Genomic DNA, 10,489 nt, shown 5'->3' with positions numbered 1-10,489 from the left:
TGCGCTTATGAAATGGAGTGGCTTAGATGATGAGTAAGGCATCACCATTATGTGAAAGTTACAGTTTGGTGTGAAGTCAGTTGGCCGGCTGCACTTAGATGATAGTAAGGCATAAACTGTCAAGGTACCTGTGGGGAGTTGGGGGCTCAAATGTTCAGCCTTAAGGTTAAAATAAGTTTATTAAGGAAAGTAACTTAAAAAGCTGCTTCTTTTTCATTAATATTTAGTCTATATGGTCACACATGTTTATCCAGGGGTCATGATGTCTGTATCATCGTTGATTCTAGGAGGGGCCCAGTTGAGGGTCCACTATCGTCATGAGGCAGGGCGCGGTGACACATCCTTTCTCTCCGCCCCGAGGTGTTTGTGCAGCCTGGCCTGAATAACGCGGGACACGTCCGGCTGCTTTGCTTTCACTCTTTAATAACAGACAAATCACCCCATTATTCCTTTCCAAAGACAAGAGTCTAAATGGTTCTTAGAAAACGTTGTTCTCCTTCTAATAAATTAAGAGCGCGGGGAGATAAAACTAAAAGAAAAAAAAAATCCACTATGCAAAACTGGACAGCGTGCGCGTTCGCGCCGGTGCGCCCCAGCGCTGCGGCAGTTGCCAGGGGAGATAGGAAGGGAGGGGTTTTGATTGGCTGAAGCGGACCTGTTACCATGACGACGGTGAGGGGTTTGGTAGCGTTGCTGTGCGCTGTGTGATCTGCGCGCTGCGTGTATGGAGGAAGCAGCTGCTGATCTGATCTCTGACATTGTGCGAGACAGACATCTGAATTAAACTCTGCCTTTACAACACACCGCTCCCGGGTAACGACGTGTATGATTGTAAGTATTTTTTTATACATATTATTTTAATATACGCGATCAAAAATGGGCTCGGCTTGAAGGGGGGTTAGCGTTCTGAACAAGCTAAAAGTAAAATTGGTCAAGTGACTTTGCTTAGAGGAGCCAGCATGGCATTAAGCGACAGCATGTGGCCAACCTAGTTAACGTTACTTCTCTGTTTTCTCCGGAAAGAGGACAGGGACACATTTAGAGAAAACGAGAACAAGATTTGACACTTTTTATGTAATCTTTTATTAAACCGCTAAGCTATGTTAAATACTTTAAATGTCATGCTAAAGCTAGCAGCAGTTTTACCTTCACTGACTCACTGCTAACGCTACTTCGCAGATAACGAAACATGGTGAACTTACTACAGTAAATAGGGAACCAAACTTGGTGAACGAACGGATGTAAAGTTACTTCGTTACCATTCTTGTTGCGTACAAGCTGCCACTTAACTTTGAATCCGTCTCTTTATTAGTGCTTTGGTTTCTGGCAAGTTGTGCTCTTAAAGACAAGAAGCTACAAAGCAAATATAGTATTTTAACGCGAGCAGCACTTTCTGTTTATATTTTTCTACTGCTTTGGGATTGAATTGCTTTGAACGCTTGTGTTTATCTTAAGCTGTAACTAAGTATATCCCGTTAATTCGTCGTTCCTTTTTTTTCAATTTTTTTCTATCTTAAGCTGTAACTAAGTATATCCCGTTAATTCGTCGTTCCTTTTTTTTCAATTTTTTTCTTTTTTTTTGCTATCTATAAATAGTTGAATATTTCATGGTATTGACAGCACCAGAGGTTGAGAGGTACAGTGGCTAAGCTAAGCACATGATGTAATGGATTATCACAAGATTGTCCCAGATACAGAGCTCTGCAAACAATGTTGGTTTAGAAAAATATGTCTGCTGGGATTGCTTTGCTTATACCATAGGTTAAAAAAAGGTTATAATATACCTAAATTCAAGTTAAAGTGAGATCAAGTAAAACATTTTCAAAATAAAATGGTCAAATGAGCAGGTATGTGAAATTGTTTACTAAACAAAATGGTTTTAAGATGGTCTTGCAGAAGTTTTGACAGGCGTCATAACTGTTTCAAAGGCACAAATTGTTTTTGAAAAGATGCATGTGTCAAATCTTCAACTTTGTTATGGAATCTATAATAACTATCTATATTTAAAAAAATATTGTGTATTCCCCATAGGGAATTTGTAATGGACTCATAGAGGTATGCAGCTACAGTCTTTTTATTGTTTAAACAGGATATTTACAAGATGTAGGATGGTGCAAACAAAGCTGGTGTTAAGGCCTCCAGACCAGTAGGGGGCCCACTGGAGCATTCCATGTGTTAAACGGGATACAGGTTTCAAAACCTGTAGTTATGTTCATGAAGAGTCGGGATACTTTTATTGCTTTTTTTTTCAGAGGATTTATAAATGTCAGATATAAAAGATTAAAAATTGCTAAAATGTCAGATTTCTTTTGGATATACAAATGACAGGTGTTGTACTTGTAATTCTATAGAAGAAACAGTAGTTTAATATTAATTACTTTAGTCTACTGAATTAGCATTTCCTACTAGACTGTACTTGTAATACTTTTTTCTTTTTCTTTTCATAAATTGGTTTTATTTTGTCTCGCTGGTAACCCCGTAAATATTGGCTTCTTAAATATACACCACTCCTTTAAGTGAAACTTGTGGAAATGGAAACCTTATATTATTGGTGCAGTAATAGATAGCCAGTTCTGTATTGTTTATTAGTCTGTATTTACAATTTCTTTGCATATAAGAAAGCCTTATTTTTTAAGCGTTTTTGTTGCATTGTGAATTTTCAGTTGTTTTTATGAAGGCTGGAACTAGCGATTATTTCGCAAATTGATTAATCCGTTGATTATTTTTTTGATTAATTGATTTATAATCGGATAGCCAAAGGTTCTTTACAGAAGACTTTTTACAAAAATAAACCAGTTAAAACTAAAACTTTCCAATTGTGGAGTTCTGGATAGAGCATATTGACAGATGAAAACAGTTTTTTTTTATCTAAATGAAAAATGTTTATATATAAATATTTTTTTATAATTTTGATATAATTACTGCACTAAGTGGGTCGCTCTGTCAGCTAAAGGCCTGTTTTAGAGTTTCTATACTCCACTTAACGATTAATCAATAACTAAATTAGTTGACAATTATTTCAATAATCCATTAATCCAATTAATTGTTTCAGTTCAGTTTTTGTTCACTCGGACTTGTTGCTGTGGGTCAAATTAATACATCTCTTAAGTTCTGCTGCTGGGTTTTAAAACCAGGGTTGGTGACATGAACGGCTTTTTTTTTTCTCAAAATTTTGTAGTTCCATTGCCCTTATACCCAGAAAGAGAACAAATTCTTATCCAGTGTTCTAAGTTTATTAACAATATGAAAGATAAATATCAGGATCTTCATAATAGATAGCAGCAGGAGGCATAGAAGTAGTTGACAGCGTGTTTGCCCTAAACCTACCGTCATTTCATTTCAGTTTACGTCCATTCTTTACCTCTTGATTAAACCTCTTTTTAGTTGTGCGTTTTAACATTATGTATCAGTCGATTTCTATAGTATTAGAGAAATGGTCTTACAAAGTCTAAAATCTTACTATTTTTGGTTATTCATATTCATCTGTTTGTGTTTTTATTAATTGCAGCTCTGACGGATTTTTTGGCCGTTTACTTATAAAAACATGTTAATAATGATCAGTGGTCAAACGAGTATTTATTTTATCGCCACGTTAGATGCATTCAGCTGTAAAAGTCAACCTATTAAAGTGGTCGATTACTGACTAAACTTATTAGAAGAAAAAAAAGATTTAACCGTCTACCTGATAGCTTAGCCCTGACAACGTTGTACTGTACTGCTGTGCTTGATAGGTTTACTCTCTCCAGGCGTTTAATCCTCTTTTCTTGTTGTCTGTCACGATTGGACTTAGTGAATTGTTAAAACCTCATCTAAAATTTATTATGTGCTCCAAGGTTTCTCTGTGTTCTTTATCAATAAATTATAGAGAGTTTCTTGTCCGTTTTGTGAGGTGCCGACTGTACATGGAAGTTGTTCCTTTCTTCATACTTGCCAGTTGTTCAATCTCGGTGGATAGATAGAGGACACGGGGAAGTGGACCTCAAGGGTCAAACACAGACAATGAAAGGAACAGATGTTGCCAGTCTGCCATTATTTTAATGCCAGAACTTCTGTGGTCGAAGCATCTGTTGTTTGCTGTTGTTTTGTTCCACCTTGGCATATATCCTCTTGTGAACCCTGTTTCAGTTTTGAGCGGCATCCAAAGGGGCTCTTGTGGTTGCCAGAACTTTACTGACGTTTATTACTATAAATAGAAGCTACTGTATCTCAGTGGAGTGAGCGTTTTGATATCACAGTAATTTAGGGACATTGGAATTGTAATGTCAGGGTTGAATTGTTCTTAGATATTCAGGATCAGCCTTTAAGCTACTAAACCGGCTCTCAGTGTGTTGGAAACTGAGGTTCAATCCCACATGTTCAGGGTTGTTTTTTACCATTTTTTGAAATCCTTTGTTTGTGTGGTTTAGATTATGATGTTACAGGTTTTTCTCTCGCACTCTTTTTGTTGTGCACTGCCTGTCAGCTGTCTGAAAGAAGGCCTATGCTTTTTCATTGGGTGCAAGAAATACAAATTCACCATTTTGATTTTCCTTTTACTTCTTAAGTAATGTCCGACCGAGAGCCAGCTGCTTAAGCAGATAGTTGATTAAGTAAGCAACTATTCTGTTGACCTGTTATATACTCCCCTTTGTTACCCAATAATCAGCAGAACGGCAAAATGTGATGCCATTCTGTACAACAAATACCCTTCAAGGCTGCTACTGAATTAAATTGGATATATTTTGTAATAATGTTTTTTTTTTCTCTGCCTTTTTATTGTGGTACAAATACTTTTACTTTCTGTTTTGAAGAAAAGCTGGTGCACAGTGTTTGTTGTGTCTTGACCTGAAGGTGAGAGGGTTGCAGAGATGATACTGTAACTTGAAGCGAAAATTTGCACGAGGTGATATTATTTTCTCATCCTAATTTCAGATTTTTCGACATGTAGCCTTGATGATAAATGCATTCTAATCGGACTGCTTTTATAGCTAGGACATCAGAGAAAGTGGTTGCTTGATGGTTGGATACCTCAGTGAATCTATACACATCCATTTCCTGTTTTATCTTGTGAAAAATTATCTTTCTCTCTCAAAGTTAGCAGTTTCTGATTAAAAACAAAGCTAACATAAGTTCTTATTTAGGTTAAACTACTTTGTAATCTGTTTCTGTATTGTTACTGTGGTATATCTTCTTTTATTCTCTGCTGATAGCAGCACAGAAGATGCTTTATAGAGGATGTAAAATGATAACTATAACAAGACTAAATGAACTAACAGAGTATCCTGTTGACTCCATTATATCTTCAGTTAAAACATTTTGAAATGCACACTTTTAATTTGTGAGGAGTGACTCTGATCCACTGTCCAAGCAAGGATGACACCATTGATCAGTTTAAAATCTTGCTTCTCGGTTATCTGTCTTATCACAGCATTGTGCCCTTTGACCTCTAGCAAATGAAACGCTGAGTCCTGTGGAATTCACCTCAGTCGAGCGTCTGTGGCACTAAATTCGTTACGAAAGCTGATCCCTGTGGTAGAAACTTTTCAGCCGATTGCTCAACACAGGCTCAACCTGATTTCTTTTGAATGAATTGGCTGAATAGAAAAAAAAAACTCCTTGCTTAGTGACGCTCTGTTCTCTGAGAACCCTGTCATTACCAAGTCAATGTGACTTTGATTATTCAGAAAGATGAAGTAGCTGAATTTTTGGTCGTCCTTATTCTTGTAATGTAAATTTATAGTTTAACAGAAACAGGAAGTTGGTGATTGCACTGCTGAAGTGACTGTTTCTGCCATAATTATGTGGTGGGGGTCCATTTTGCACTGATTCGCTTCTAACAAAAACTGATTATAAGTTGGCTTCTCTTTTTATCACCTAAATTAAAGTGTGAAAAATATTTTTTTTTTCTGAACAGTTCTTTATTCTTTTTGTTTGTGGAGTAAAGTTGTTGAACTCAAAGTGATATTTACCATAGATGAATTGATGAACCCTGAGCTCTCTGTTAACGCTGGCCTGTGTAAACCATGAAGTTGAAGCGCTTCTGTAGTAGCTCGCCTGAGTGCTCACCCACGCGTCCCCCTGTGTGATTTAGGAGGGACGTCCCCAGGAGGATGTAGTCTGCTGTCTTTTTGGGTCCGTGACATTCTGCTGATCAAACATGCGTGGCGGCTCGGAATTTCAGCTGCAAACGTAAACGCCTTCAGAGATGTGGCTTTCATGTTTGCTGCCTCCTCCGTCAGGTTCCGGTAGTTGTGATTGTTGTTTTTCAGACAATCATTCTGTTTTTTGATTTTTTTTTTTTTTCTTAATTCTGATGTACTAGTTCTAATTTATTTTGACCTTTTTTATTGCATGGCTGTCACATCTGTAAACTGGGAGAAACCTGTTGTGAGTTTGATTCCTAAAACTGGTCAGACTTTGTGGTTTTGTTGCATAAACTCTATGTTTTTATCCTTTCATTCTGCTCCACTTGTTCTCTTACATCTCTTGATTGCTGGACGTTTTGGTCCCTGTGAGCTGAATCCCTCCTCCTTTCTTCCATTTGCTGATCCTCACTGTCTTCTCATTTCTGATGGGGTGGACGCAAGACACATCCCATTAGGGGCAGCCTTACCGAGGGCAACAGTGACATGAGCGTTTCCTTGATTGGGAGAAAGGAAGAGGGGAAGGCGGCTGTGTCCTGCCTCACAATAGGTCTTTGTCTTATCTCTTTTGGCTGAAATAACAGCATTTGTGGATGAGAAAGTGGTCGGATGATGAGAATACAAGCTAAGCTTGTATTTTACAATATTATGGTTTGGAGTTTAGGCTCAATATGTGTTGAAAATCAAAGTTTAGTAGTTTTTAAAGCAGCTGTGCCTAAAATAATCTCGCCCTTTGAAATGTTCTGCTTCATGTCCCGTTAGATTTATGTGGAAGACCAACACGATGTTATGTTGTTAAGTGGAAGGAACTGATTATCTTAAGAGTGGGCAATGTTTTTTTTTGCCATACCTGTTTTGTATGTTTGCCACAAAGTTTAATTTTTGTCTTTGTGCATTTAAAAACACATGAAAATTTATTTTGTCCTGCTCCCGATTCAGCCGTTCATGACCGACCCAAACAAGGCCAGCCAATCACTTTGCTGTGCTTTGAGTTTATATGGGAACTTTTGCTGTGAACCGGCCAAGCCCACAACCAGGATAAATATGGCCGCTAACAAGGATGCACTCATAGCTATTGTCACCACATCTGTTAATTTTCTTTTCAGAATCCATGATTTCATAAGTGAAAAGAAGAAAGCAAACACATAAAATCCTACGCTGTTTTGATTTCTATTGGCGTCTGCTGCTATATAATGTGTAACTATGATTGGCTAAAACCAAACTTTAGTAGGTGGACACTAAGTGTTGCTTCGCCCAATAAGCCGGAGAGTTCCACTAAAAATCCTTTTCTTTCCCAGAACAGAATCAATTGAAAGATTCTCAGATTAATAATGTGTAAAACTAAACCGAGTGCTGAACATTATTAATCCGACTTGCCAGGTTAATGTGGCTGGTGGTAATTCGCACACCCCACCCAGACAAGAGAATGGAAAAAATACGGTGCCCTGGTCTTGACTAAACAGTATGAGCTCTTTCAGGGGCAGAATACCTTCTTCCAGGGGTAAAAACACACATTTGTGAGGTGTGTGAAGTGTAACATTCAACTGTGACCCCAAAAACAATCAGCGCTTCCTCGGTTATTGCAAATGACTCGACATTTGTGAAATAACTAAATCTCAGCATAATCAGTTCTAATCAGGGCAGTGGCTTTTATGTTGACCCATGGCCTACTTTCTTTCCTATTTTTAGTTAATCTAAAGTTGGTCTACTTTCTTTTATATTTTGCCTTTTTTCTCATGAGCACACTTCCAATCAATTAGGTCCTTTTAAGCACTGCAGAGGACATGTTAAATAAAGTTCAGTCTGTGTTTTATACCCCCTAATATTTATGTGAACTAAATGGATTAGTGCTTAGTTTTAAATGTTGCAAAACTTTATTAAAATGAGAAAATATTTGGTTTGCAGATGCTGAATATATTGTAAGGATCCATGCCAGGTGGACTGTTTAAACTAGCATTTATTTATTCAGGGCTGCTGCTGTTCAGTAGTGAGGAATGTCCCATGTAGATAGCAACTTTTCACTGAAGCCCAATGTGGAGTAATGAGCTTAAAAAGTTTGTGTTATATAACATCAAGCTTCTGTATGCAAGCCCTTACTGCTTTCAACATATAAAAGGGTATAGATGTGAGGATGTAGCTCTGAGGCTATAAGTGGGGCTGTTGATGGGGGTTGAGTGTTGGTACTCTGAACCTACAGACACATGACCAAAGAGATAAGGTTTCAGCGTTGGCTGAAGGGGGGGTTGGCGTGTACTTTGGAAGGCCTCACCTCTGTTTACAGTCACAGTGGAGTTTATATGTGTTTCAGTTTAAAGTCCCCGTGTGAACTTATGGTCACATTCATCTCTAGTTTTGAATGCCTGCTTGGTTACGTTATGCCTGCGGCAGGTCGATGACGTTCATCAGCTCCACTGACGGGCTCCTCATCAGCTTTCTCTTGTGTTTTAATGTGGAAAAGGCTTCGCCATTTTTTGTGCGAATTAGTTTTTTTAAGAGCGAACTTCCTCAACAGGCAGGAGGTGCTTCCTTCCCTCCGAGGCCCCCGTTTGAAAGTGCGAGGTGAATACTGAGCACTTTCGGAAACATGATTAGAGGAAAAACAACTGCGTCTTTGTACCAGCTGAGTGTGGGGCCAGTTGTAGTGTTTTGTGTGAGCTTTAACATACTTTCCTTTTTCTCTAAAGAGCTTTACTTCTTAATGTAGCTTTAACTAAAGCTTGGAAGCACTTTTTAGCTTAAATAATGTCAGTATATTTTGACCACACACTGGAACAGCTTCTCCCTCTGTCCCACTCTGCCTCCATTCTCCTTTGTGTCATTCACATATTTCGAGCTCCAACCACACTGAGTAGTGAACTAAAATATCAGTTAGGGTTTCAAATAACAGCCGTCGTCAGCGTGAGGCTTTGAGACACACCTTTGTATAACTGGTTTGTGTCAACTGCTTTATTCCATGTGAAGAGGGTGTGGCGTGGCTATGTGAACACAAGGCAGTTGTATCCATATTTTTTGCTTCTTAATCCTTCCTCTATCTGGCACCACGTAAAAGATGTGTAGTAAGTAATCATTGGCCCCAGCTGAAGCATCACCTTTTATGGCATCGATGGGGCGTTATGAAGTAAACCCTAATGGCCCTTAGAACGGAGCGCCATGGCATCCAGGTTGGCAGCTGCCTTTGTCAGACAGGTTTGTGGAGAGCGGCAGCAGACTGCTGGCCTCAGCAGTTTCCGCTTGTATTGATCTCCCCACATTAGCTCTCTCTTCATGCACAGACATGAGCACAATTGCTTCCCTCACAATGCTGGCTGTCGTGGCAACTGAGTCTCAGTCATGAGATTCACTTCTAGGAAAATATCTCGGAGCAGCTCTTCATTTTGGAGCTCCTGTATGTTCTCTGACAAAGTAACTCTGCTGATTTGCCACTTAAAGCCATCTCCATATGTCTTTGTGTGTTTTGAATAGGCCAAGTGCTTAACAGGATAAAAGAGCAGTTTGATGGGGGGGGCAGCGAGGGGGTCCGGTGGCACCTGCTGTTAGCCTGCCCGTTTGCACATGAATATGATGAGTCTGGCTGTGTGCAGAGCTTTTTTAACTTGCAGATGAGCCATCAGGTCAGCACCATTAAGGCTGGGATGTATTTTAAAGGATGGGCAGCAGTCAACAGGCCGGGCTGCCTTATTAGCTGCCTCTCGACTCCACTCACTAGCGCTCCTTTATTCACTGCCGTCCCAGCCAACTCTCTTTGATGCCTTTTTCATAAGAGCAATAATAACTGTGATCATTGCAAAAGGACTGGTAATTGAACAGCTGCAGTCGTGGCAAAATATTTCCTGTGTTTGGAAGGATGGAAGACGGCTTCCTCATGTGTCCATCCTCCTTATGTTAATATTCCAATCAGTCATTTCAAAGAAGCGGCTAAAGGATGAAATAATCTCTCCGACACGCAGGAAGTCCAACAAAGAGGTAAAGTTTGGGAGAGAAAAATACTGATGGGAAGCTTTGTGGTGATTTTAGAGGTGGAAAGTAGCACCTGCCTCTAATGTAAATTGATTGAGGGCTTGGTAAAAATGGTCAGGTGGCAAGGCACAGTGGGAACAAGGGGTAAATTTCAGGCCGGTATGGTAAGCACCCAACATCACTTAACTGGTTTACAGCAGGTGGCAATAATAGCGAAATGTTCTCAAGAAAAGCAAAATCCTTTAATAAAGAAAAAGATTGGTTTGTTTTTGACAAGAGCAACTAATCTGGGTTTTGTTCTCATCCAATTCCCATGTTCACTTTTTTTATTATTTCCAAGCTTTTGGGGCAGTGGCAGCCTAGTGGTTAGGGCATAGGGCTTGGAATCCTGAGTCTATAAGTTTGAAACC

At 39.2% G+C, this 10,489-nt stretch overlaps 1 protein-coding gene across 2 annotated transcripts in view; it reads left to right on the top strand.

Moving 5' to 3' along the window:
• The first annotated feature begins 474 nt into the window (after positions 1–474).
• foxn2 (forkhead box N2) overlaps positions 475–10,489 on the top strand; it is a 28,158-nt gene continuing 18,143 nt past the window's right edge. Inside the window, exon 1 of one of the 2 annotated variants that reach the window (XM_015381997.1) lies at positions 475–831. The gene's annotated coding sequence lies outside the window, so the exon portion shown is untranslated. The remainder of the gene's footprint in view (positions 832–10,489) is intronic. The other variant, XM_015381996.1, reaches the window with a different exon arrangement.

Source organism: Cyprinodon variegatus, unplaced genomic scaffold, assembly GCF_000732505.1.
Source record: "Cyprinodon variegatus isolate N-32 unplaced genomic scaffold, C_variegatus-1.0 Scaffold246, whole genome shotgun sequence".
NCBI lineage: Eukaryota > Metazoa > Chordata > Actinopteri > Cyprinodontiformes > Cyprinodontidae > Cyprinodon > Cyprinodon variegatus.
The sequence above is the reverse complement of the archived record's forward strand: the minus strand, read 5'-3'. Positions and strand labels throughout refer to the sequence as shown.